The sequence below is a fragment of the Pituophis catenifer genome, unplaced genomic scaffold, assembly GCF_029215685.1.
Source record: "Pituophis catenifer annectens isolate HBS135680 unplaced genomic scaffold, rPitCat1.0.hap2 SCAF_10, whole genome shotgun sequence".
Lineage (NCBI taxonomy): Eukaryota > Metazoa > Chordata > Lepidosauria > Squamata > Colubridae > Pituophis > Pituophis catenifer.
The window spans coordinates 30,852,036-30,873,914 of NW_027256890.1; the positions used below are offsets into that span (position 1 = coordinate 30,852,036).

At 49.7% G+C, this 21,879-nt stretch overlaps 1 protein-coding gene across 2 annotated transcripts in view; it reads right to left on the bottom strand.

Annotated features, from left to right (window-relative positions):
• Positions 1 to 15,433, bottom strand: part of PC (pyruvate carboxylase) — a 143,949-nt gene extending 128,516 nt beyond the window's left edge. The window contains exons 1-2 of one of the 2 annotated variants that reach the window (XM_070950266.1): positions 15,419 to 15,433; positions 5,244 to 5,354 (exon numbers count right to left, since the gene is read on the bottom strand). The gene's annotated coding sequence lies outside the window, so the exon portion shown is untranslated. Of the gene's footprint in view, positions 1 to 5,243; positions 5,355 to 15,212; positions 15,335 to 15,418 lie in introns of those variants that run through there. The other variant, XM_070950265.1, reaches the window with a different exon arrangement.
• Between the last annotated feature and the right edge of the window lie 6,446 nt (positions 15,434 to 21,879).

A 21,879-nucleotide genomic window follows, 5' to 3' on the forward strand; every position in this document is an offset into this window, starting at 1 on the left:
CATCTGCCCAGTCTTCCTGAGGAGTAAATGCCCCTCCTCCTAAGGCTTTCCCAGGCAGTTGGCTTCCGCTGCTCTTTTCTGCCCTGGAAGTGCCATGGAGTGCAGTATCATTCCAAGCCAGCAGGACGCATCTGCCAAACTACCCAAGCTCCCCTGAAAGTGCCCGTCTGGACTCATCTCTTCTTTCCATTGCAAGAAAAGCCATCAGAGACTCAACTGGCCTTGGTGTGACCAGCAGGTGGGGACGGGGTCTGTGTCTCTACTTAGGAATTCTACCTAAGCAAAACTGTCAGAGGGAAGACGGTAATGTTTCCACAATTAGAGAGGGACCAGAGACTCCTCAGAGTGTGCCAAGGACTCCGCAGTAAGAGCTCTGGTTCACCTGCCCAAATCGCTCAGAATCCCTGCAATGGGGACGTGGCCAATTACACGTACATGGCAGGAACAGTCCCCAGACCTCAAGAAAGTAGAATTTTTAAAAATCCAAGTTGGGGGTTGGGGGGTTTCCAAGGCAGGAGATCTACTGGGAAAAGCAACTCAAAACCGGGTGTGGGTGTGGGTGCAATGGTACAATTGGCACAACTATTCCAGCGAGGGGAAAATGAAAGTCAACTGCAGGTCTGTGGCTGCCCAACCAACAGCGCCCATCTCATGAGGGAAAGCAGAGCTTGGAATGAGCTGAGTTGGGGAAAGGATCCCAGCTACAGACCAAAGAGCTTCCTCAGATGAAGCCAAAATCAAAGCAATGGCATCTGCTGCTAAAAGACAAGGCAGACCCCTCCATGCTGGATTTAGCTCCGTTTCCTCCAGAAAAGAGGAACCCTGTTCCACCAATCTCTTCCGCAAAGAGCAGGAGGAAGGGGCAGGATTTAAGCCTGGTCACGGAACATAACTCTCCTTTGAGTTTAAAAAGGCAGAGTTAAATGCATTGCATTCCAAAATAGTAAAGGAATTTGTCAACCACCTTTGAGAAATCACAAAGAATGGATCGAAGGGGAACAAGTTTTGTTCTCCTCTTCAAAAGTGGGTGAGAAGGAAAACTGGGAAGCTGCAGATCTGTCTGGTGTTGTCCTATGGGAAGATCTACCACAGGTCATAAACAGACTGAGATCCATGGCTGGCTTTAAAACTACAGAATGGTTCCACATCAAATTGAAATAGCATAAATGGAAATAATACAAAATTCTTCATTTAGGAAAAAAAGTCGAATGCACAGGTCTGGGGAAAGGGAATTGGCGTGTATGAAAAGACCATTAGGATGATAAATGAGAACAAGCTGAAGTGTGAAGTAATTCCCCAAACATAAATGTTTCATTCATCATCATCTCATTAGATTCATATCTGGCCAGTTTAGGTTATCACACTGTTATTTAGGTTCAGAGAAACTTCAGAGGGTTTCAGAGGAGAAAAATGAGGATGATCAGAAGAGATAAAGAGAAGTTAGCCTTCAGTAAAGATAACTAAGATAAGATGAAGAGAGCCCCTTTCAAGCATTTTAAGGTGTGTCACACAAAGATCTGATCTCCTTTTCATCCTAAGGACACAAACAAGAATCACAGGATCATAAAATTGGAAGTGACTTCAAAGGTTACAGAGTCCAACCTCTTGCTCAACACAGGATCTATGAAAGTCTCAGAAGACCTCCGGTGAAGACAACACTCTACTCACAAGGCAGCTCAGGAAATTTCTCCTAATATCTCCTGCACTGCAGATTCAGCCTCTTAGTTCTGGACCTGTCCTCTGGATCAACAGAGAATATGTTTCCCACCCCCCACCCCACTTTCAGGCCCCTGATGGCTGCCATCGTATCTCCCCTCAAGCCTTCTCTTCTGAAGGCAGCTCCATTCCTGCTTCTCAGAGGACCTGACTTCTTCATGCTCTAGAAGCCCATCTATGAGCTTGCTCTGGCTGCTCAATGTCCCAGGCAAAGGAACAAATATTTACTGCAACCCAGACTCTGCTTTGTTAGGACATACCAAACCTGCCTTTTCAGTGTGAAAGAACATGTTTTACAGGGCCTTAGATAGAGCCCTCTGGGCCTCCACTCTATCCTACTTTTCTACTTTTCTATCCTACTTTTAAAGCTGAAGCAGAGCCTTTAATGACCACCATTCAACCGACAGTGAGCACATCTAACAGTAGCATCACCTGAATATTAACATTTTATTATAGAAGAGCTTTGTGGAATGTTTTCCTGGTGCCTGTTATTCCCACGGTTAATATTTCAAGACTTGTTCATGACAAACTCATTCTGGCTCTCATGGACTGATTGACGCATTCCTAGCCAAACAGTCACAAATGTCCAGTTAATCTGTGTGGAAGAGCTTTGAGCAGGAGAGAGGTCAGAGTGAGGCCTCCCCCTTCCCTCTTTGGAAGACAAGGACTACATTTAGTCTCTTCCTGTCTTCTGGAATCTCACCAGATCTCTGTGGAAGTTGCCCATCCAAGGACTAACCAACCTGAACCTGCTAAATTTCCGAGCCCAACTCAACTCAGGCAGCCTTAAAATATTAAAAGGGTTGCCTTGTTGTTCAACTGAGTAACAATAATGGGGCAGCCCCAAAGGAGGAACACATAAATCAGCCATCAATGTGGTAAGAAGGGGGGAAAAACACAACCAGGAGGGCATAATTCCTGCAGGGACTTGAAGAACCGGCTTTGCAAGGGACTGGAACCAATTTGCTTGGAAGAGACGCAGAACAACTAAAGTGATTTGTCAACCATCATCAGGGTTGAGCCGAGAGGCTTAGATCCCACCCCGGCAGACCAGGAAATTGGAAAAGGAGATTGAGCCGGAAGGGGGAAAAGTTGCCAAACTATACCAGCTAAAAGCTCTCTGGCTTAAAAACAAAATCAGTGTGTTGCCTTCTGACATCTTCACTTCCCTCGGGACAACCTTCTCCCATCAACATTGGCCGGCCTGAGAAGATCCAGTAGGGTGGGCTCCCTCCACACCCCTTCTGTCAAGGGCTACCATCCACAGAGATTCTCGAAGGGAATCTTTTCAGGAATGCCCCCCACCCCAAATAGCTTGCTCCAGACAACTGAATGGCTCCACCTTCTTCACTTCAGAAGTCCATCAAATTGTGGCCCTTCCACCAGGCCACCGGCACTGGAAATTGTTCCCTCTGAAGAAGAAAGCTGTTTTAATGTCTGGCACACTGAGTGTGCTGTTCCTATTTTTTAGTTTCTTTTCTTATCGATTTACTTCAGGGTTATTACTTACATTTATTCTAAATCTTAATTTAGAAAAATGGGCAATTGTAAGAAACCACTATGACCGAAGTGACTTAGAAGCAGATAGATAGGTAGCTAGAGCTGTAATCCGGCCTCTGCCTCTCTTCTCCTGAGGCTTTCTTTCTGAGAGAAAAGCAACTGACACATTTTAACTCCATCACGTATGTCACAGTCTCCATGAATCCAACATGCTCGGATTCACGTGCATCTCCTGTGATTTACAGGTGTGTTATACTTGTGTCAAAGTCAGATTCCAAGAAACAGCCTGATGGATCTTCCTCCATCCCCCATGCATTAAGAGGAGATCCCTAAATCCAACAGCACTTGGATCAACCAAGAAGGTCATTTAAAGCATATTTGAGGATACCACAAATCTACATTGAGCTACTGCCGAATCTTAACTATAGATAGTCCTTGAATTATGGCCACAATAAATTCTAAAATTTCTGTTGCTAAGTGAGACATTTGTTAAGTGAATTTTGCTCCATTTTACAACCTTTCCTAACATGGTTGTTAAGTGAATTACTGTAGTTGTTAAGTTAGTAACATGGTTGTTAGCTTCCCCATTGACTCTGCTTGCCAGAAAATCACAAAAGGGGATCCCATGATCCCAGGACACTGCGACCGTCATACTTATCAGTGCCAATTTTGATCATTGATCCTGGGGATGCTGCAACGGTCATAGGTGATGGAAATGGCCATGTCACTTTTTTCAGTCCCACTGTAACTTAGAACGGTCACTACTGGGACACTGTGGGTAAAGGACTTAAGGAACGCAGGAGGAGAAGGAAGGTATTTGTTTTGCGTGTGTTTCCAAAGTACACAATGAGTAAAGGAGCTACAAATGGATCAGCCCAACACTTGTGCAACACTGATAAGATCCAGCAGGGCATTTAATATTAACTCAGGCTGAGAGAAGTCCGTCGCCCGATGGACTGCAAGTGGCCTGGAGTACCCCAGCCCTTCAGCCATGGCTCTGTGGCCCCCTCCCCCCCTCCGGTTCTTTTTTCTTCCAGCTGAGATTCTTCCTCCAGACCCGGGGGGACAGGGGGGGCAGGATAGGAAATGGGGGGGAGGCAAAGCAGCAGATGGAGTTGTTGAGGTAGAAGTGGCTCTTTCTGGCCGCTACTCCTGACACCGGCCAGAAAATTAACCACGGGTTTGTCTTATAAATTGTTTCAACTTCTATCCTCAAAACGACGCTATAGGGCACTGCACACCAGAACAGCTAGACACAAGGACAGTTTTTTCCCAAACGCCATCACTCTGCTAAACAACTAATTCCCACAACATTGTTAAATTATTTACTGTGTAATACTATTATTCTTCTCATCCTTCCTAGTACCTATCTCTTCCCACTTATGACTATAACCATGTTGCTTGTATCTTTACAATTTATATTATTTGTTTCCCAGTACGATTTGATTATTAGTAACCTATGACTAAGTGTTGTATCTTATGATTCTTGATGAATGTATTTTATTTTTCTTTATGTACACTGAGAGCATATGCATCAAAGAAAAATTCCGTGTGTGTCCAATCACACTTGGCCAATAAAGAATTCTATTCTATTCTATTCTATTCTAAAATTAACCACGGGTTTGTCACCCCATGTAACCCCGAAAGTCAGCCAAACCAATGACTTATGCTTTAAATAAATGAAATTAAAACAAGCCATGTTTTCAGATGGATTCTGTCTTATCGTTGTCAGTTTGGGCAAGGCAACTGGAACCACAGCATGGCTTAGGATGTCATGTGGACTTGCCCGTGTTGAAAACACGAGAGTCAACATTGGACATTTTGGAAGAGAACAAAATAGCCTTCAGTTCTAAAGCTGACTTTTAACTGTTCTTCTACTCTGCAGGCCCTCTAACAGAAGAGCAGCTGCAAGCACCCAATGAAGCCTGAGGGCCAGTTGGGGCAGGATGCCTTGGCACCAATGCCTCCATCCTGCCTGTGATGTTGCCCATCGCTCCCCTCTCCCTGCAATGCCCCCAAGGACACACCTTTCTTCCAGGAAGCGTTCCTCTTCTGGCACACTCAGCAAAGAGGCCTGAACCCCAGAGTTCTCTGCAAGGCAGCCAAAGGATCCAGTCTCAAAGAAGCAGGAATGTGGCCTGTAGAGGGAAGGGGGAAAGGGACAATTGATCATCCATCCTCCTTCCAAACTCTTCTGAAAGGAGCTGCTAAAGGGGGCGGTTCCCAGCAGCCACACATCCTCTGGGGCAAATCCTGTCTCCCAATTCAGCTGGGGACAAGCCTGAAGGTGAAGTTTACAGGTCTTTCTTCAGCTTGAGAACTGACACTCATCCCAAGACTTGGAAGGCCCACTGCCTTTTCAGCACCGTCTCATCTCAGAGCAGAGGGGCACAATTGAGGATTCAAAATACCAGTTGACTATTTCCTAAGAAAACCCAATTCCAATTGAATTTACATGTGACATTCTCCAGCACCTTACCCCAAAAGCAAGAATAGATCGGAAGAAGTTGTACTCTCCTACACTACAAGCTTTTGGGGAACAGGCGTCACTGGCAAACACAGAAAGGGTCAGGGTGGGATGTGGTCTGGAGTCCCAGGAAGGAGGGGCTGCACTCCAGAGGACCAAGAGAGGTTTATAGCATTGAATCTAATCATTGAAAGAGGGTCCAGATGGCTCCTCCCTAGACGTTGGGCAACTTTAACAACGCAAGTAGCTGCTTTAGTTTGGCAAGGGTTGTGTCTGTGAAATGTGAGGAACAATAAAGGAAGAAATAACTGTTTCTCTTGGTTTTTGGAGCCTGCCACAAAAACCAATTCAGCCGAAACTGCAAAGCCCTCCTTGGTCTTGCTCTCCATTTCATTTTCCAGATGAGCTGATGCTGCGCAACTGGAACAAGCTGGTTGACGGGTAAAGAAAGTGGGAGCCTTTAGCCAGTTTCGGCCTCATTGGGCGGGGGGGGGGGGGAGGAGGACAGAAATCTCCATGTTAATCACAAGAGAGTTGGAAGTGCTCAGTGGTAACATAGCGGAAGAATCAGTAAAAGTTAAATGGGGAGATGTACAAAAACAGGAGCTACCTTCAATTACTAAGAGATGCACTGGCAAGTACTAAAAGCTACAGAAAGTTAAAAAGAAACTCAAAGCTCAAAAGGAACTTGGGCTTGGAAAGGAGGCCACAATAAAAGGTGACGGGGGGGGGTAGGGGGGGAGTGTCAGTAAGAATAGAAACAAAATGTGACAATCACATTTGCAGGCAACCAAGTCAAGATTCCGGAGGATCTTGAGAAACTGGGACACCAGGTCAGGCCTGGACACCTTGAACTGAGTGGGGTGCTGCTGAGCAACCAGCAGGTCAGCGTCTGCTCCCCCACCTCCTGCCACCCAAGAGAAAGGGGGGGGGGCTGCGGTCAGAGATCTCCGTGGGGACTCCCCTGGGCACAAGACGGTTATGCTGCCTCCGAGGGCCGGCAACTTGTGGGAGCGAGGGGCTCAAGAGACCCAGGTCATCCTTACAGTATTTCCTAGGGGCCACGCAGAGGGCCAAGAAGGGGGTGGAGGTGGTTTCCCTGGAGCATCATCTCCCCCAAAGCAAACCATGCTCCGAGAAACCCTTCAGCCTGCATTCTGCGTACTGGGTGAGTGCCGAAGGGAAGCCAAGCCAGGATCTGTAAATATTCTGCGGACCAAAAAATATCCTTCAGAAGGCAAACAAAGGAAGAAACCTGCTAAGGAAACAAAGGGGGGGAGAGGGGGGAGAAGAGAGCTAAATCGGTTCCCTTCGTTTGTCAAAGAAACTTGAAAGGCAAGTTGGTAACTGGAACCAGGGCAAACCTCCTTGAAAAGGGCCAAAGGGTGCCGTGTTCCCGTTTCAGGCAACGAGCAGCGCATCACCGGCAAAGACCCCAATCCCAACTTCGTGGCTGGTTATAACGGAGCCAAAGCCCCCGCAGCAGAAGGGGGATATCGGGGTAGTCCTCTCCTACATCCGCCTGACCAGCTGACCAGGGCAGAGGGGGCTTCTACCCAGCAAAGCCAGGTACACAAAATGCCTCTGACCCTGGAGACTGCAAAACTACTTTCCTCCCAACCCCACACCTTTTCCCCTCTTCTTCAAAGCTTGCCCCACATATGAACAAAGCCACTGCATGGCCACCTCCTTCAGAATTTCTCTCCATGAATCTACACCGGTCACTTTGCATTTCATCCTTGCTAAAATGTTCCAGGTTCACCATTTGTTGAGTTGGTCAATGACTTCGGTCTTCAAGGGGAAAGAAGTTACACCCCCACCACCACTCCCCAGATCAGCTCTTGCATGCACAGAGACCGGAGGTGGCCGCAAAGTAAAAACCAGACGGCCATCTGCCTGGGAGGGTTAAATTGGGATTCCTGCCAACAGGCTGGCCTGAGGGCCCAGGTGGCCTCTTTCCACTCTTGCAATCTGCAAATGGGAGCCCCCACTAGGCACAGGAAGAAGCAATCGGGGCCCATAGCAGTTCTGGCAAGAACAAGGGGGACCCAGAGGGATCACCAGGGGGGCCTGGAGACCAAGGAGCATTGGGCACTTTCTTCTGTCTTTGGAGGAGAACCTGAAGCACTGATCAAAAGACACCCCAGAAGACAACAAAGGAGATGACCAGCACTGGCTGTTAAAAACAGGGATGGCTCTGACCGGGAAGGGGGGGGGGCACAGCTGGACTCAAGCTGGGTCTGAAGAAGACGGGGGAGCTTGACTGGGGGGCAGAGGGCAGTGCTACTTCTTCTGCTTCATACTGCAAGCAGGTGCCCGTTGGGAGTTTTCTGGCTCAGTCAGAGGGAGCCCCCTCCCTTTCCCTTCTGTTCAGGCTCACCCTCTAATCTTACACACACGCACACGCACACACACAGAGGGCTGCCATGTTCCCTCTTATCAGCAGGAGCACACAAAGGCTCCTCTGGGCGCTCAGCTTCCCTCCCAACAGACTTTCTCCCTTGCAAGGTTTCGGTTATCAGCTGCCCAGCCAAATCAAAGCTGTAACTCCCTCTGCCCGTCTTCTCCTTGGTTGGACTCAGGGAGGAGGGAATTCACGGGACACAAAAGAAACAAAAAGGGGCCCCGAGTTAGGCACATATTTACTTACCAAATGGAAAGCTTGTCCATCTGGTACAGGAGGCTCAAAATGCTATAAAATGCCCAGAAATACAGGTAGTTCTTGACTTACAACCACTCATTTAGTGACCAAAGTTACAAACGCACTAAAGTAACTTACGACTGGTCCTCGCGCTTACAACCAACACAGCATCTTTGTGGTCACCAGATCAAAATTTGGGTGCTTGGCAACCTTCCCAGCCAGCTTCCAGCAAGCCAAGTCAATGGGGGAAGCTGGATTCATTTAATGACTGCAATGATTGGCTTAATAACTGTGGCAAAAAACAGAAAATCGGGTGTGGCTCATTTAACAGCTGTCAATTAATAACAGAAATTCTGGCGCAGCCAGCTGTGCTCCACGAGTGGGAAAGGGAAAGAGGCAGGAGGCTGCCCTGAAGATCAACTGAGCCAGCAGTGGCCCATAAGGGAGACAGCCTGTTATTTATTGACACCCTTTTGTAGGCCATCCAACTCCCAGGGACTCCAGGCAGGTGAAGAAAAAGAGTAAGTGCTCCCAAGCAGCCCCAGCTCCTCCCGGATGGCGGGTGAGGGAGTCACTCTCCTCGAGGGGAAGCTGCCCCACTGCAACACCCCGTTCAGAATCAGGGCCTGTCTCCGCCCTTCAGCTCAGTCTCCCTCCTGATCTTGGAAGGAAGGAGGCACCCAAATCCCCAACAAAGGCTCCCAAAATAACTGATCCCCGAGTAGGAGCCGGGGGGTGGGTGGGTGTCTGTTGCCAGCACCTCAGCAGTGATGCAAAGAAGGACGTCCACCCCACCCCACTTACTGTATTCTCCCACTGATCCAAACTACTTCCAACCTAGAAATAAGTCTGAAATTGAAAGACATGGGTGCACAATAAGTAAAATACACCAGTATTAAATGCTGTCCTTCAAATTAAAGATTCTTCTACAACACCCTTTTAAATCACAAGTAACAGTTGTTAACAGCACAAACAGTAAATCCGTTCTCAGGCCCTTCGCTCAAGCTCACAAAACATCCTGCTTTTTAATAAAAGTTGTGACTCAAAGGTGCTTCAGACTCCCAACTTGTGGCCTCCAGAGGCAGCTCCCTAACAAGCTCTCTTCCTCCTTCGGTGCCTATTCGAGACAGCTGCTCTCGGAGACTTCGGAATCACCAGCTGCAAGGCACGCCCCCCCCCACACACACACACACACACACACCAGCTCAAGAATCCCCACATTCTAGGGCAGCATAAACCGAACACCTATTTTTCAAGCTGGACAGTCTCTGCATAACCATCAGGAGCTTCTCTAAAAAAAGCTCCTGAAAGAAACGCAGGAGATAAATCGCATTAGCCCACTAATGACTGAGTAAGGACCATTGCGCTCCATTCTATTGAGAAAAGGGTGGTGGTGGGGAACTAGGGAGCCATTGTGGATGGCCTGGAAGCTTTCAACTGAGCTGAGGCAAATGGGGCTGAAATGAAGAGAGGGGCGATCAGAACAGAATAACAAAGCAAGAAGGGACCTTGTGGGTCTTGGAGTCCAACCCTCTACTCAAGCAGAAGCCCCTTTCCTATTTCAGACAAGCTGACTATCCAATCTCTTCTTAAAAACCTCCAGTGATGAAGCATCCACAACTTCTGGTGGCAATCAGTTCCACTGGTTAATTGCTCTCATTGTTAGGAAGTTTTTCCTTAATTCCAGGTTGCTTCTCTCCTTGATTAGTTTCCATCCATTGCGTCTTGTCTTGCCTTCAGGGGCTTTGGAAAATAGGTTGACCCAGTGGTGGGTTTTTACCAGTTCGCCCAGATTTGGGTGAACCAGTAGTGGCGGTGGTGGGCAGCTCCACCCACCCACACGGAGGTCAACACGCACATTCTGCGCATGCACAGAAGGTTCTGTGCATTCGTAGAAGCGCCACGCGTGAGTGAAGCAAGCACACACGTGCTCACAGTTCCGAAGCAGTACCAAAGATAAGTGGAACCCACTATTGGGTTGACCCCCACTTCTTTGTGGCAGCCCCTCAAATATTGGAAGGTGGTTATCATGTCACCCCTTGTCCTTTTCACTAGACGTTCCAGCAAACATTCTTTATATGTTTTAGCCTCCAGCCCCCTAACAGTCTAGTCTTTGTTGCTCTTCTCCGCACTCTTTCTAAAGGTCTCAACATCTTTTTTTATAACCTCACCAAGGAGGTATCTTAGTAAGAAGCTAATTGTTCGGAAGTAATTTAGGAATGCCCAGACATTAGGGGCCTGGCTAAATAGGAGGGCCTGCCTACCTGCCTGCTTTGTTGGTTGCCTTACTGTGACCAGAGCAGCAAAGGATGGGAGAAGGGCAAGGTCAGACTGCGGTGCTATCTCAAAATTAAATGAATTTCCAAACTGCCAATCTTTAAGGAAATCTTTAATTGAGCTCAGCCACCGGATCTGGACAAGACTGACTTTTTGCCTCCCAATCCCTCCCTTTCCGATCCCCAAATCTCTGCTTCTCATTGGCTGTCTTCCAAGTCATTCTTCAGACTTCTTTTCCTCGTCATTTCCTAGGAATGTGCCCCCTCTCCTCATTTCCACCACAACCGGGCTTCAAAGGGATTTAGCAGGCAAAAGTTTCAGAGTTTATCTCTCGCTCTCCTCTGCTCTCTCTGTGCCAGTGTTGAAATGCTGACAGGCAAGTGATGTCCCTGTCCTCCCAGAGGAAGAAAGAGGATCCAGGTTAGTCAGACAAATCGAGCTGAGATACTAGGCAAACCTATTTTTACAATCTTACCTAATTGATCCTCTCAAGTATGTGTGAGGAGGCTAATGCACATTTAGGAGATGAAGGGAGCAATGGCCTCCCAGGATGCAAGCAAGGCTCGGCTCAGTCAGCAGCCAGATCAGCTCCCTCGCCTGGAATGAAACCTTGGAGGGCCCTTGGGCGGGGTGCTCGGCTGGTTTCGGTTTTTGTTTTCTTGGACAAAAAACAAAAATAGAGATGCTGTGTTCAACAGCCAAACAAAGGGCATGCTGGGTAATGGCCAAAAAATAAAAATATGCTATATTTAATAGCTAAAACAAAGGGTTATGCTGTGATTAACAGTCAAGAAATAGAAATGATTGGTTTAACATCAAAGATAATAAAAAGAGGTGGGATGATCAAAACAAGGAGGTGCATGTTGAGAGTGATAGTTAAGATAAAATGTATAAGTTAGATTTAATAATAATTAAATAATTAATGAATGTTCAATTTCTCCAATATAATTGTATGATTTATATTGTCAAAATATCCATCTAAGCAAATGAAAGAGAAAAATGAATTGTTAACTGGATAGAATTAAAGATTTAAGTAATGGGTTTTGGGGGTTAATGCTATAGTTATATAGATAGATTTGAGGGAAATATCTGTTTAAAATATTGAGTTGCGTTAATTGAAAATAAGATTTGTTAATGATTTGTTTCAATTTGTGACCGGAGCAAAAGCTTCGTTTTGAAAAGATGTGTCCTATTTTTATTTACTTTTTGTTTTAAAAAATAAAAAAAAATTATCAACGAACAAATAGATCTAATACCAGAACTATTCTTATTAGATACATTAAGGGGAAATTATAATTAAAAAACTCAGTATATCATATTACACATAATAACAGCAGCTAGAATCATCTACGCACAATACTGGAAAAACTATAGTACTTCCTCTGATGAAATGGTGATAAAAAAAGTGTTAGAATGTGCAGAGATGGACAGGCTAACAATGGAAATAAAGAGATGAAACAGAATACTATTTGATTTGGGACACATGGTATAACTGGTTAGAGAATAGAAGCAAAAAATAAGAATAAATGTAAAAGTAAATTAAGATGTGACAATAAAGGGTTATATATATATAGGTATGTAATTGCAATATTAATGCATTGTGTAGAATAGATATGTACACAAAAGGAAAGGAAGAATAATGAAAATAATTTGCATGTACTTAGAAGATATACTGATACCAGAGAGCTGTAAAGATTGAAATTGTGATATAAAATGAAGAAAAATGTTCAATAAAAACTATTTTTTAAAAAATGCAGCTGCATCTCCTACTCAGCCAGCCACAGGCTACATTGCAAGCAAATGCAAGAAGTCAGAATATGCCTTTTCCTGCAGTGCGCTGTGGCCAGTCCAATCTATATGTTCCCAATGAGATCCAACTGGATCAGCCATGCTCTGTTTTGCCTTCCTAACCCGCATCTCATTTCAGGACTTGGCCTAAAATACCTCCAGGTCCCTTCCTTCAAACACCCATCAGCCAGCTGAGCTGAACTTTGATCCCCGCCTAAAACAATGAAGAATTGTGGTGCCACTTTCCCCAAGATCCCCTACACACGCACACCCAAATCTTGTTCCAACAAGCATCACATGCTCCCTTTGAAAGTCCTCTTGTTTCAATAGTCAGGGCTAAATCCCTGGCAAGCAATCAACAAACTGGCAGCCAGAGACTGAGGGAAGGGGTGCCACCCGAGGACTCCTATTGAGGCTCAATGAGAGGTTGGCAGAAATGTTGCCCTTTACGATGGGAGTGGGGAGGACCCACACCTCTTGGTTGGCTATGGGGCATTCTTAGCAAAGAATGAAAACTCTCCCATGGCAAACCCTCCTTATGCTGAGACTCTGGCAAAGGTCCCCCATTCTTTTGATTGTCAAAAATCGAGGCCAAGAGGGACAATTAACCCTTCACAGCAATGGAGGGAAAGAATGAGGCAGCCGAGGAGCCAGAGTTCTCCAGGAGATTTTCAATTGGATAACATTAGACTGGAAACATTCACCGTGCTGATGAGAAACACAGGTACCTACCTGCCTCTTCTTTGAGTCTTTCAGTGGTCAGCAGAAAGAAAAGCATGAAAGCTTGTAACATTATTTGTAACAATCCTCAAGAAGCAGAACTGTAGCATCCTATCACTCTAAGAGACGCAAGCCCACACTTGCTTTGCCCTCCTTCGGACACATCCTGCACACACTCCTGCACGGGCAAGATCGTGCAGGAGTTTTTTTCTCCTTTATTCTTCAGCCTGTTGAGTAACCCAGGAGGAGGCTGTGTTGCCCCGCACTGCACACGCTCTCCTGGAGGGTCCTTGGGGAGGACCCAAACTCAGCTCCCCACCTTCCCCTGGAAATGCCGTTTTCTCACCAGTTTGGGCTTGGAAGCCAGGAAGGGAAGGATCCTCTCAGAAGTCTGGTTAACAGGCTTCATGCAGAGACTTGAGGGAGTCTGTGAAGGAATTTCCTGTGGAGGTGGGAGGAGGTTCTGCACCACAACGCCCTGCAGCAGGGAAAACCAGGTGCAAACTGACAAAAAAGATCCCCTCTTTCTGCTCCAAGAACAGGTAACACATAACCCCTTGTCAACCCAACAGCACCCCAAAAGACCACCATCCTCATTATAGCAGTTGGAAATAAAAGGATCTGAAATAGCAGGAAAATTAGATCTTGATGTTTGAAACAACACAGGAAGTCGGCTAATATCAAGGAAATTCAACATTTATTGCAAAAATTTTCTTGCAGCAACCTAAAAGAAGATTCTGCACATGGATATCAACAGATAGATAACATCAAGTATACTCCACCAACTAAGATGTAGAAATTGTTAACAAAAACAGGAGCTGGTGCTGCATCCCCGCCTTCCAAAACAATATTCCATTAGATTACACAGCAATGATAAAGGTTTAATAGATGTTATAGAGTGCCTGAAGATCTCATGCACGAAATTCATGATGCTATTAAGATGAGGCAAACAAAAATATGATGAAATAAAGAAAGCAAAGTGAAAACAGCTGTCCACTAAAAGGGAGGCAGAAAGCAAAACCCAACAGAGAACAGCAAGAGAGAATCTAAATATACGGTACAGAAGAAGTCTGCAAAAAATCAATGATAGGTACAAAGGTTGCATCACCAAAACAGATCCAGTTAAACAGTGAAGTGGGCCTTAGAAAATACTGCTAAGGACAAAGTTGTAGTTGAGAAATACCAGCTGAACCACTTCATGATAAGGCAGTTAAAACGATTTGTTAGTACTTAATTTAAAATCCCTCATCTAAAATGTACAGCGCTAAAAAAAATGTCCCAAACCACTAAAGAACCCTATATAGCAGAGGGTAGCAAAACAATGTTCATTTGCCATTCAGACTTAAAGGAGAGGTGGAATGAAAAGGGCCAGATGCAGAAGAGGCTCCTGAAATCCCAGCGCTGACATCCAGTGGTCCCCAAACGCCCCTCCCCCCCCCCCTTTGGCTTCAGATTTTGGATTTTGGACCCTTTGCACGCAATCCGTTGGGAAGAGTCCCGGAAGGGCAGGAGCCCCCCTCCCCTCCCCTCTGCCCACTTATTGGCCAAGGTGGCAAGAGCTCTGGAGTCACTTAGCATGCAGGGGAGGCCCAGAGGGAAGGCCGGTCTGGAAACAACAGAAACGGGGCTAAAATCGCCGGCAGGACCGTCAGCAGCCCCAGGAGACCCCAGTGGGGCGGGGGAAAGAGCTGGCGGGGGCGAGGGGGGCCCAGAGGCCTCCAGGGATCCCGGAGAGGGAGAAGCCCCCCCGCCGGTCTTCCTGGGTCTTCTGCACTGAAGCCCTCCCCTCACGCGCCCCCCCGGACCCTCCCATCCCTCGGGGGGCTTCTGACGGGGCTCCTCGTGCTGGGCTCCACAGCCCTCTCGGCGTCTCTCGGCCAGCGCCTCCGGCTGGCCCCCCGGGCTGCCTCCTCTCCGGCCGGCGCCCTCCTGCCTTCCCGGGGGGGGGGGGGTTGGGGGGCTCCCGGGCGGCGGGGCCACAGCCGGTGGGGGGCTGGGGGGGCGAGGCCGGGACAGGCCCGGGGAGCCCCTCAGCCTCGCCCGGCTCCGCTCTCGGGACATTCGGAGCCCAGGACGAGGCGGGGCCGCTCCCTCCTCACTCACCGGGCCCGCGGCCTTCCCCGCTCCGCCGACGCGCGTCCCGGGCTCTCCCTGGCAAGAGGGAAGCCGGCCGGCCCGCGGCAGAGCGGACGGAGGTGACTTCTCGGGCCGCGCGAACCGGGCAAGGCGCGAGACCTCATGAAGGAACGGCGGGGCGTGACGCTTCGGCCGGCCACGGTGACGTCAGCAGGGACGCTCGCGCCGCTCACCTCGGCTCGGCTCGCCTGCGCTCCGCTCCCTCGCGCCGCCAGCTCCGCTTCCTCGCAGCCGGACCCTGCTCGCTCCCGATTGGCCGCTCCCGCGACCCTCCCGCTTCTCACTGGCCTCCGCGGAAGACGCCCCTTTTCTTTCCTCTGTGGCCACGCCTCCCCGCCTCCGCCTCTCCCCTGTCACTCAGCCACACTTTCAAGCCTGGCGCCTTCCAGCCGATCGCTCCGCCCACCTTTCGGAATTACGTCTTCTCGTTGGCTGCTTGTCTCGCCGGGTGTAAGCTCCTAGTGGTTTCTCTTTACGCCAGTCCTCACACCCAGCTCTGTAGCCGCAGCTATTGGCCGGGCGGTCCCACCTCGTCGCTTCTATTGAATCGTTTCTCAAAGGTTGGTTTGTTCCGCCCCGCGCAGAAGGGAGGCGGAAAAATCTCCCGGTCTCTGATTGGCTGCTGGTGGGAGGGGGCGTTCCCTAGAAGGCTCCTGCACGTGGCGCACAGCTGGCCGTCCGCCCGCCTCCCGTTGCTGCTTCTGCTGCCGCCAGCCGAGCGGCTCGGACGGTCCTGCCGTGCTGACCGGTTCAGAAGCGCCGCTGAGCCACTGGGCGGAGGGGGCGGCCCTGAGCCCATCTTGGCTGATCTCTCTATTCATTCTGAAAGTATTTGCCCACCGACCCAGGAGCCAGCCAGAGAAATAAGAAGAAGAATAAATTCGATTTTCTTTTATTTATTTTCTTTTATTTTTCAATTTATATACCGCCCTTCTCCCTAAGGACTCAGGGCGGTGCACAGCCAGAATTAAGAACATGAACTACAAATATTAAGAACAATTAAAATGTATATAAATTTGGCCCAAAAATTTAAAAATCACAAACCAATTAAAACATTTAAAACATTTAAAAATTTCTTCTTAAGCCAGCCCGGCTTGCTGGAAAAAGTGGGTTTTAAGGGCACGGCGGAAGGCACTGAGGTCTTGGATTCTCCTTATCTCTGATTGGCTTAGTTCATGCTTGGATGGGAGACCATGAGAAAATCCCATGCCAGGAGGCGGCCGAGGGAGCCATTTTTGGAATGCTGCCAAAAAAGCAACGAAATCCCTTCCCTTTAGGAAGATATTCTCCAGCCTTTCGAGTCAATTGCCACACGCCTAATCTGCTTACACAAATGTTTTTTAAAGATTTCTGAACAACGTTTGAAGTTGCCTTTTCTCCTTTTATTACTATTTTATTGTTTATTACATTTTTATCCCATCTTTCCTACTTTATAAATAACTCAAGTGGCAAACATACACAATGCTCCTTCCTCCTCCTGTTTTCTCAAGAACTGGCGAGGTGGGTTGGGGACTGAGAAAGAGGCCCTGGCCCAAAATCTCCCAGGTGGCTTCCATGCCTAAGGCGGAACTAGAACTCACCATCTCCTGGTTTCTCCTTGACCCAGGGGTGAAATGTAAAATCTGTTACTACCGGTTCTGTGGGCGTGGCTTGGTGGGGGGGGGGTAATGTAACTGGGTGGGCGTGGCCACCTTTTTTTTTTTTTTAACTTTTCAAAGCATTTTTTCTAATGCTTTGAAAAGCCTCTCTGCGGATCAGGGAACTCAGCTGGGATCGTCAGAGACTTTTCAAAGCATTTTTTTACCACCTCTTTGGCCAAGAGGTTGCAGAAAAAAGTGCTTTGAAAAGCCTCAGAAGATCCCAGCTAAGCCACGCGATCATCAGAGGCTTTTTTTTTTTACTTTTAAAAGCATTTTTTCATCGGAAGAGATTGTAGAAAAAATGCTTTTAAAAGTAAAAAAAAAAAAGCCTCTGATGATCGGGTGGCTCAGCTGGGCATTGGGGGCGGGGGGGGAGGGCGCAGGGATTTTTGTTACCGGTTCTCCGAACCACCCACCGCCATCGCTACCGGATCGGGCGATCCCATCCGAACCGGGAGCATTTCACCCCTGCCTTGACCATACACCAAATTGGCTGGTCAAACTACTATTTTGATGCCTTTCTGTTCATAATGGCTCGCAGCTTAAACATAAAAAACCCCGCCGGCCAGTAAAAAGCGCTATCGGCTGTGCCGGGACCTTTAGCCCACGACCCCAACCGGTCCCTCCCAGAGCCCGCCCGCTCCAGCTTCGCCTCGCACCGGCAGCGGCTTTCCCACAGACACACGCGGGACTTCCACCAGGGGACGCCAGAGTCGCGCGGGTGCCGCTTGCCTGCCTGCCTGCCTGCCCCCCCCCCCACCTCTCCCCCATCTCCGCGGGGAGCGATCCCCAGCTGAAGCCTGCATAGCCGCTCCCGGCCGCTGCAGCCGCCAGGCTGGAAAGACTAAGGGAGGCCTGAGCGGCACAAATGAAACGGCCATATATTTCCCGGCCACTGTAGCATTTCAGAGGCCAGTGGAGGAAGGAGCCGGAGACGCGGAGTCTCTGGGGGGAAAGGGCTCCGCAGCCCAAGCGCACCGCTCCTCCTCCCAGGCACCGCAGGGACTCAGGCCGCCCTGTAGACCGGGACGTATTCCGCCTTCCAGGGGACTCGTCGCTTCCTCGGCCGCCTGGCCTGCCCTAGTCCCGCCACCCACCCTCTGACTGGGGTGAGGGCTGAGAGGGCCCCTCGTCTCTGAGTAGCCGTTGGACCTCGGCCTCCGGGAGGTTAATCCAGCGTCCCTCTGGCTGTGCCGAGCGCGGCCAGGTGTCCTTTGGACTCATCCACCCCCTCCTTTGTCTCCAGCCCTGGCCTAAGCGCTGCAGGAGCAGCTTTGGCCTTAAGGCTCTGCTCCAGAGAGTCACCACACCGCTGAGGCCAAATTCTACCTGGCTTCCTAAGATCCATCATCCCCTTCCTGAAGAAGGGTGCGGTATCTGCCGTGGGAAGCAGGGAGAGGCCCCCAAGCCCTTTGCTCCCTGCCTGGGGACGTGTCTGTAGGGCCTGTCTTGACCTTTCTACCCCGTCTGAGGGGCAGCTGATAAAAGGGCTGTTGAGAAAGTCCAAAGAGTTCAAGTCTGCAAAAGTCACTCCTCCTCCCCACCTCACGGAATCATGCAACATAAGGGGAGGAAAAAGCTCTGGCTGAGCAGAGCGACTTGACTCTTCGTCCTGCAGCCAGCCAGGCCCCAAACCCCCATGACCAAGCACACAGGCTTCCGGAGGGCCTGCTCGCTGAGGGTGCCCAAGGCCCCAGGGCTGCTGGATCGTGTCCATGGAAGCTCCTATGGCTCCTTGGAGGAGGCTCCTCTCCCCTGGGAAGCCGAGGAGGCTCCTTGGAGGGCGGAGGGCAGCCTGGGCCACAGCCAGGAAGAGGCTTCCCAGGAAGGAGCCAGGAAGAAGGGCAGCTGCAGACACCAAGCCCTGAGCCTGAAGGGGCAGGACATGAAGGACGAAGAGGCCACCCCGGCAGGTGAAGCCAGTGATGGGCAGCTGCTCATTGGGCAGGCTCATGGCAAAGCCCAAGCCAGCAACAGGGTGAAGCGATGCCAAAAGGTAAGGGGAGGAGAGTTCAGCCATTTGGGGGGAGGCAGGTTGCTGCCAAAAGGAGTCTGCCCTCCTCAGGACAAGACTGAGCTCCCAAGAGAGCCTCACCATGCCTGCTAGAAAGCTGGTAACCCCGTCCATCATTGGCTTGCCAGATGAGCGGACCAGGTAATGCAGGACAGGAAAATCCGCTGCAGCCCAAAGGCCTCTCTTGTTGCGCCTCAGAGTTGCCACGCAGTGGCAAGGAACAAGACCCTCTCCCTTCTGCCTCCCCACAGAAGCAGGAGGGCTCCCCACTTTGCACGAGTTCCAATCATCCCTGGAACTGATCACTTTGAGAGAGGGTCCCCGTCCTTCCATCTTAGTTTTGTGGCCTCGCTTTGCACAGGTACGGAAGCTGCTCTGGAGCTTCTAAAGCTGATTTGAGGCTTAGCTGGCTGCCATTCTGGCAAGCAAGGGACACACACACACCTTCCCCTGCTGTGTTCCTCCCATAGGATGGCCTGATCACCTACCTGCTTGGACACAACTCCTCCGCCCCCTTTCATCTTTTCCGAAGGTCTGTGACTTTTTCTCTGGGTGTCCATCTGGGCCGCGGAGCATGTGACACTTGGTGGTATTTTCTACCTTCCCATGAGGAAGGCAAAAACAAGCTGGAGGGGAGCCTCTTCTCCTCTTCCACTCCTTACTATCTTGACTGGCAGATTTTACGTCCCAGCACTGCTCAGCCGAGGCGGTTTCTGAAAGGCCCCCAGAGGCCTCCGTGAGGTTCACCAGGGACCCCAGACTCCGCGCTTCTTTCCCATCCTTTTCAGCCTCTGGGGACAAGGACCCACATAGTTTTCTGCAACTGAGCCAGACCTAGGTCAAGCCCACTTCCCCCACTTCGGGCTGGGGAGGAGAGGTCCCCATTCTTATCCTCTTACTTGGGTCCAAATAATTGCTCCATGTAGACAACACATACACACACACACACAAAATAGCCCAGGATGAACCTCAGGGGTTGTGCCTAACTCTGCTTGCCCCCAGCAGGTCAATCGTACCCTCCAGAGGGGCTGGCAGAGCTTCCTCGACAACGTGCACAGACTGACGCTGATGCACTCGGCCTCCCTGCCCACCCGCCGATGGTGAGGGTCCTGTTCCTGGAAGCAGCTCCCTGGAAGGAGCAGAGCAGACCCCAGAGAGCCACGGGACAGTCTCTTGGACAGGTCACCCACCAACGGCCCCAGCAAGGATGGAGGACAATTTCTCACGGGGAGGGCTTCCCTGTCAGAGTGGAGAACAGCTGCTGCCCTCCTTCTCCAGTGGGAACTGCCTCAGGCCTTCTCCTGTCCCCGGATGGCCTGGAGGAGCACCCAGAAGGCAAGGAGATTCAGGACACTTGCATGCACTCTGATTTGTGGACCCTGGTTCTCACCTGTTGATAAGACAGGGTTGGGCAGCCATATGGACAACTCACCTCAAGCAGGCTTGTGAAGAGCAATGGCCTCTCTCTTCTGCAAAGAGTCCTCCTCATACTGATCAATCCTCCCCTCATCTGCCCACATCTTTGGCACTTGGCCAGCTGCAGGCATCTTGGCCAGATCCTCAGGGATCTCCCAGGACTGTGATGTTGGGATGTGTGATGTTGAGGGGAAAAGAGAAAGGGGGAGGGGGCCTTCTGCCCCTCAAGTGCCATCAATAAAAGAATGAAACCAGAGATTTGCTCTACATTCTAGAATTGCAGGGACCATTGAAAGCCCTCCCCCCACCCCCATGCGCGCACACACAGGGCAACCAAGGATCAGCAATCAGCGGCCATGATTTGTATAACACACGAGATTTACACAAGGAAAGGGACCAGTGGATTTCCAATGGTTTCCTTGGTATCCATTTGTTGATCTATCAGTGTTCGGAGCTGCAAAAGACCCCGGAATGCTTTGGCAAGGCTGATTTGGGGGGTTCCTATTTTATCCCCAGAGATCCCCCAAGTACGGTGAGCCCAGAGCTAACCCCCAGTCTGTTCTCCATGCCAGTCCCTCTTTCTTGTCTCTGGCTCTTTAAGGGTGGCAGGAATCTTGGTCCTGGCATTTCTCACTTAAGGCCAGACGATGTCCAAACTGGCTTAATTCATTGGGTTTCAGTATGAGTGGAAGTCCATTGCCTGCGTAACCAGTTGGGTGAAGGGTCCTTTCACACTGACTGATGTGGGATATGGGGTGTTATGTGAAGGTGGACTGTAACCCGCCTTCTTTGGCTTTGGTTGAAGATTTGCAACCAAAGTTAGTGGCCAAGGTGACCTGAAAATGCAGCTGCCATCCACAGGCCACCTCACTGTCTTCAGGATTTATCTACCCTGCCTGAGGAAGGACAAAAGAGTTTTGCTGGGCATTATATAAACCAATCAAAGAAATCCAATTTAAAAAGCATTTGGGGGCCAAACCAGCTTGCTCCCCCCAGGACCAGTTGCCAAAGAGCCCAAGAGAGGAAGCCGAGGCCACTCTGGCCAGACAGCTGTGGGTTCTGCATGTTCAGCCCTACTGAAATGTCACCAGGCTCCTCTAGGTTGAGAGCTGCAAGGAAAGATGCCAAAGGCGGGAGGACAAAGCTGGGCCAAGAGCTGGACCCACCTGGAAGCAAGTGACAGAGCAGGACAGACTTAGGAGTCACAGACTTGGCTGTGAATTTAGCGCAGTTCACCTTCACACAGAAACGTGCTAAAATGTACTGAGGACAAAAGGGCACCCATAGTTAAAGTGTATGGCAACATAAAAGTTAATCAAGGCACAGAAGCTTGTCTCTTCACAGCGGCCAGCCGGCTGAAAGGAGGAAAGCAGAACGGAGCAAAAAGCAGTGGCCACAGATGCCTCTTGATGGCTGGGTGGGGTAGAGGGTCTCCTTCGGGGAGGCACCCCGAGACACAGGACAGAGACCCTTTGGGGGGGCAGCCAGATAGAGACCTCATGGCAGAGTCCAAGTACTGAGGTCCTGACACGGCAGGATAATTCCTTCCCACATTTTAAAGCAT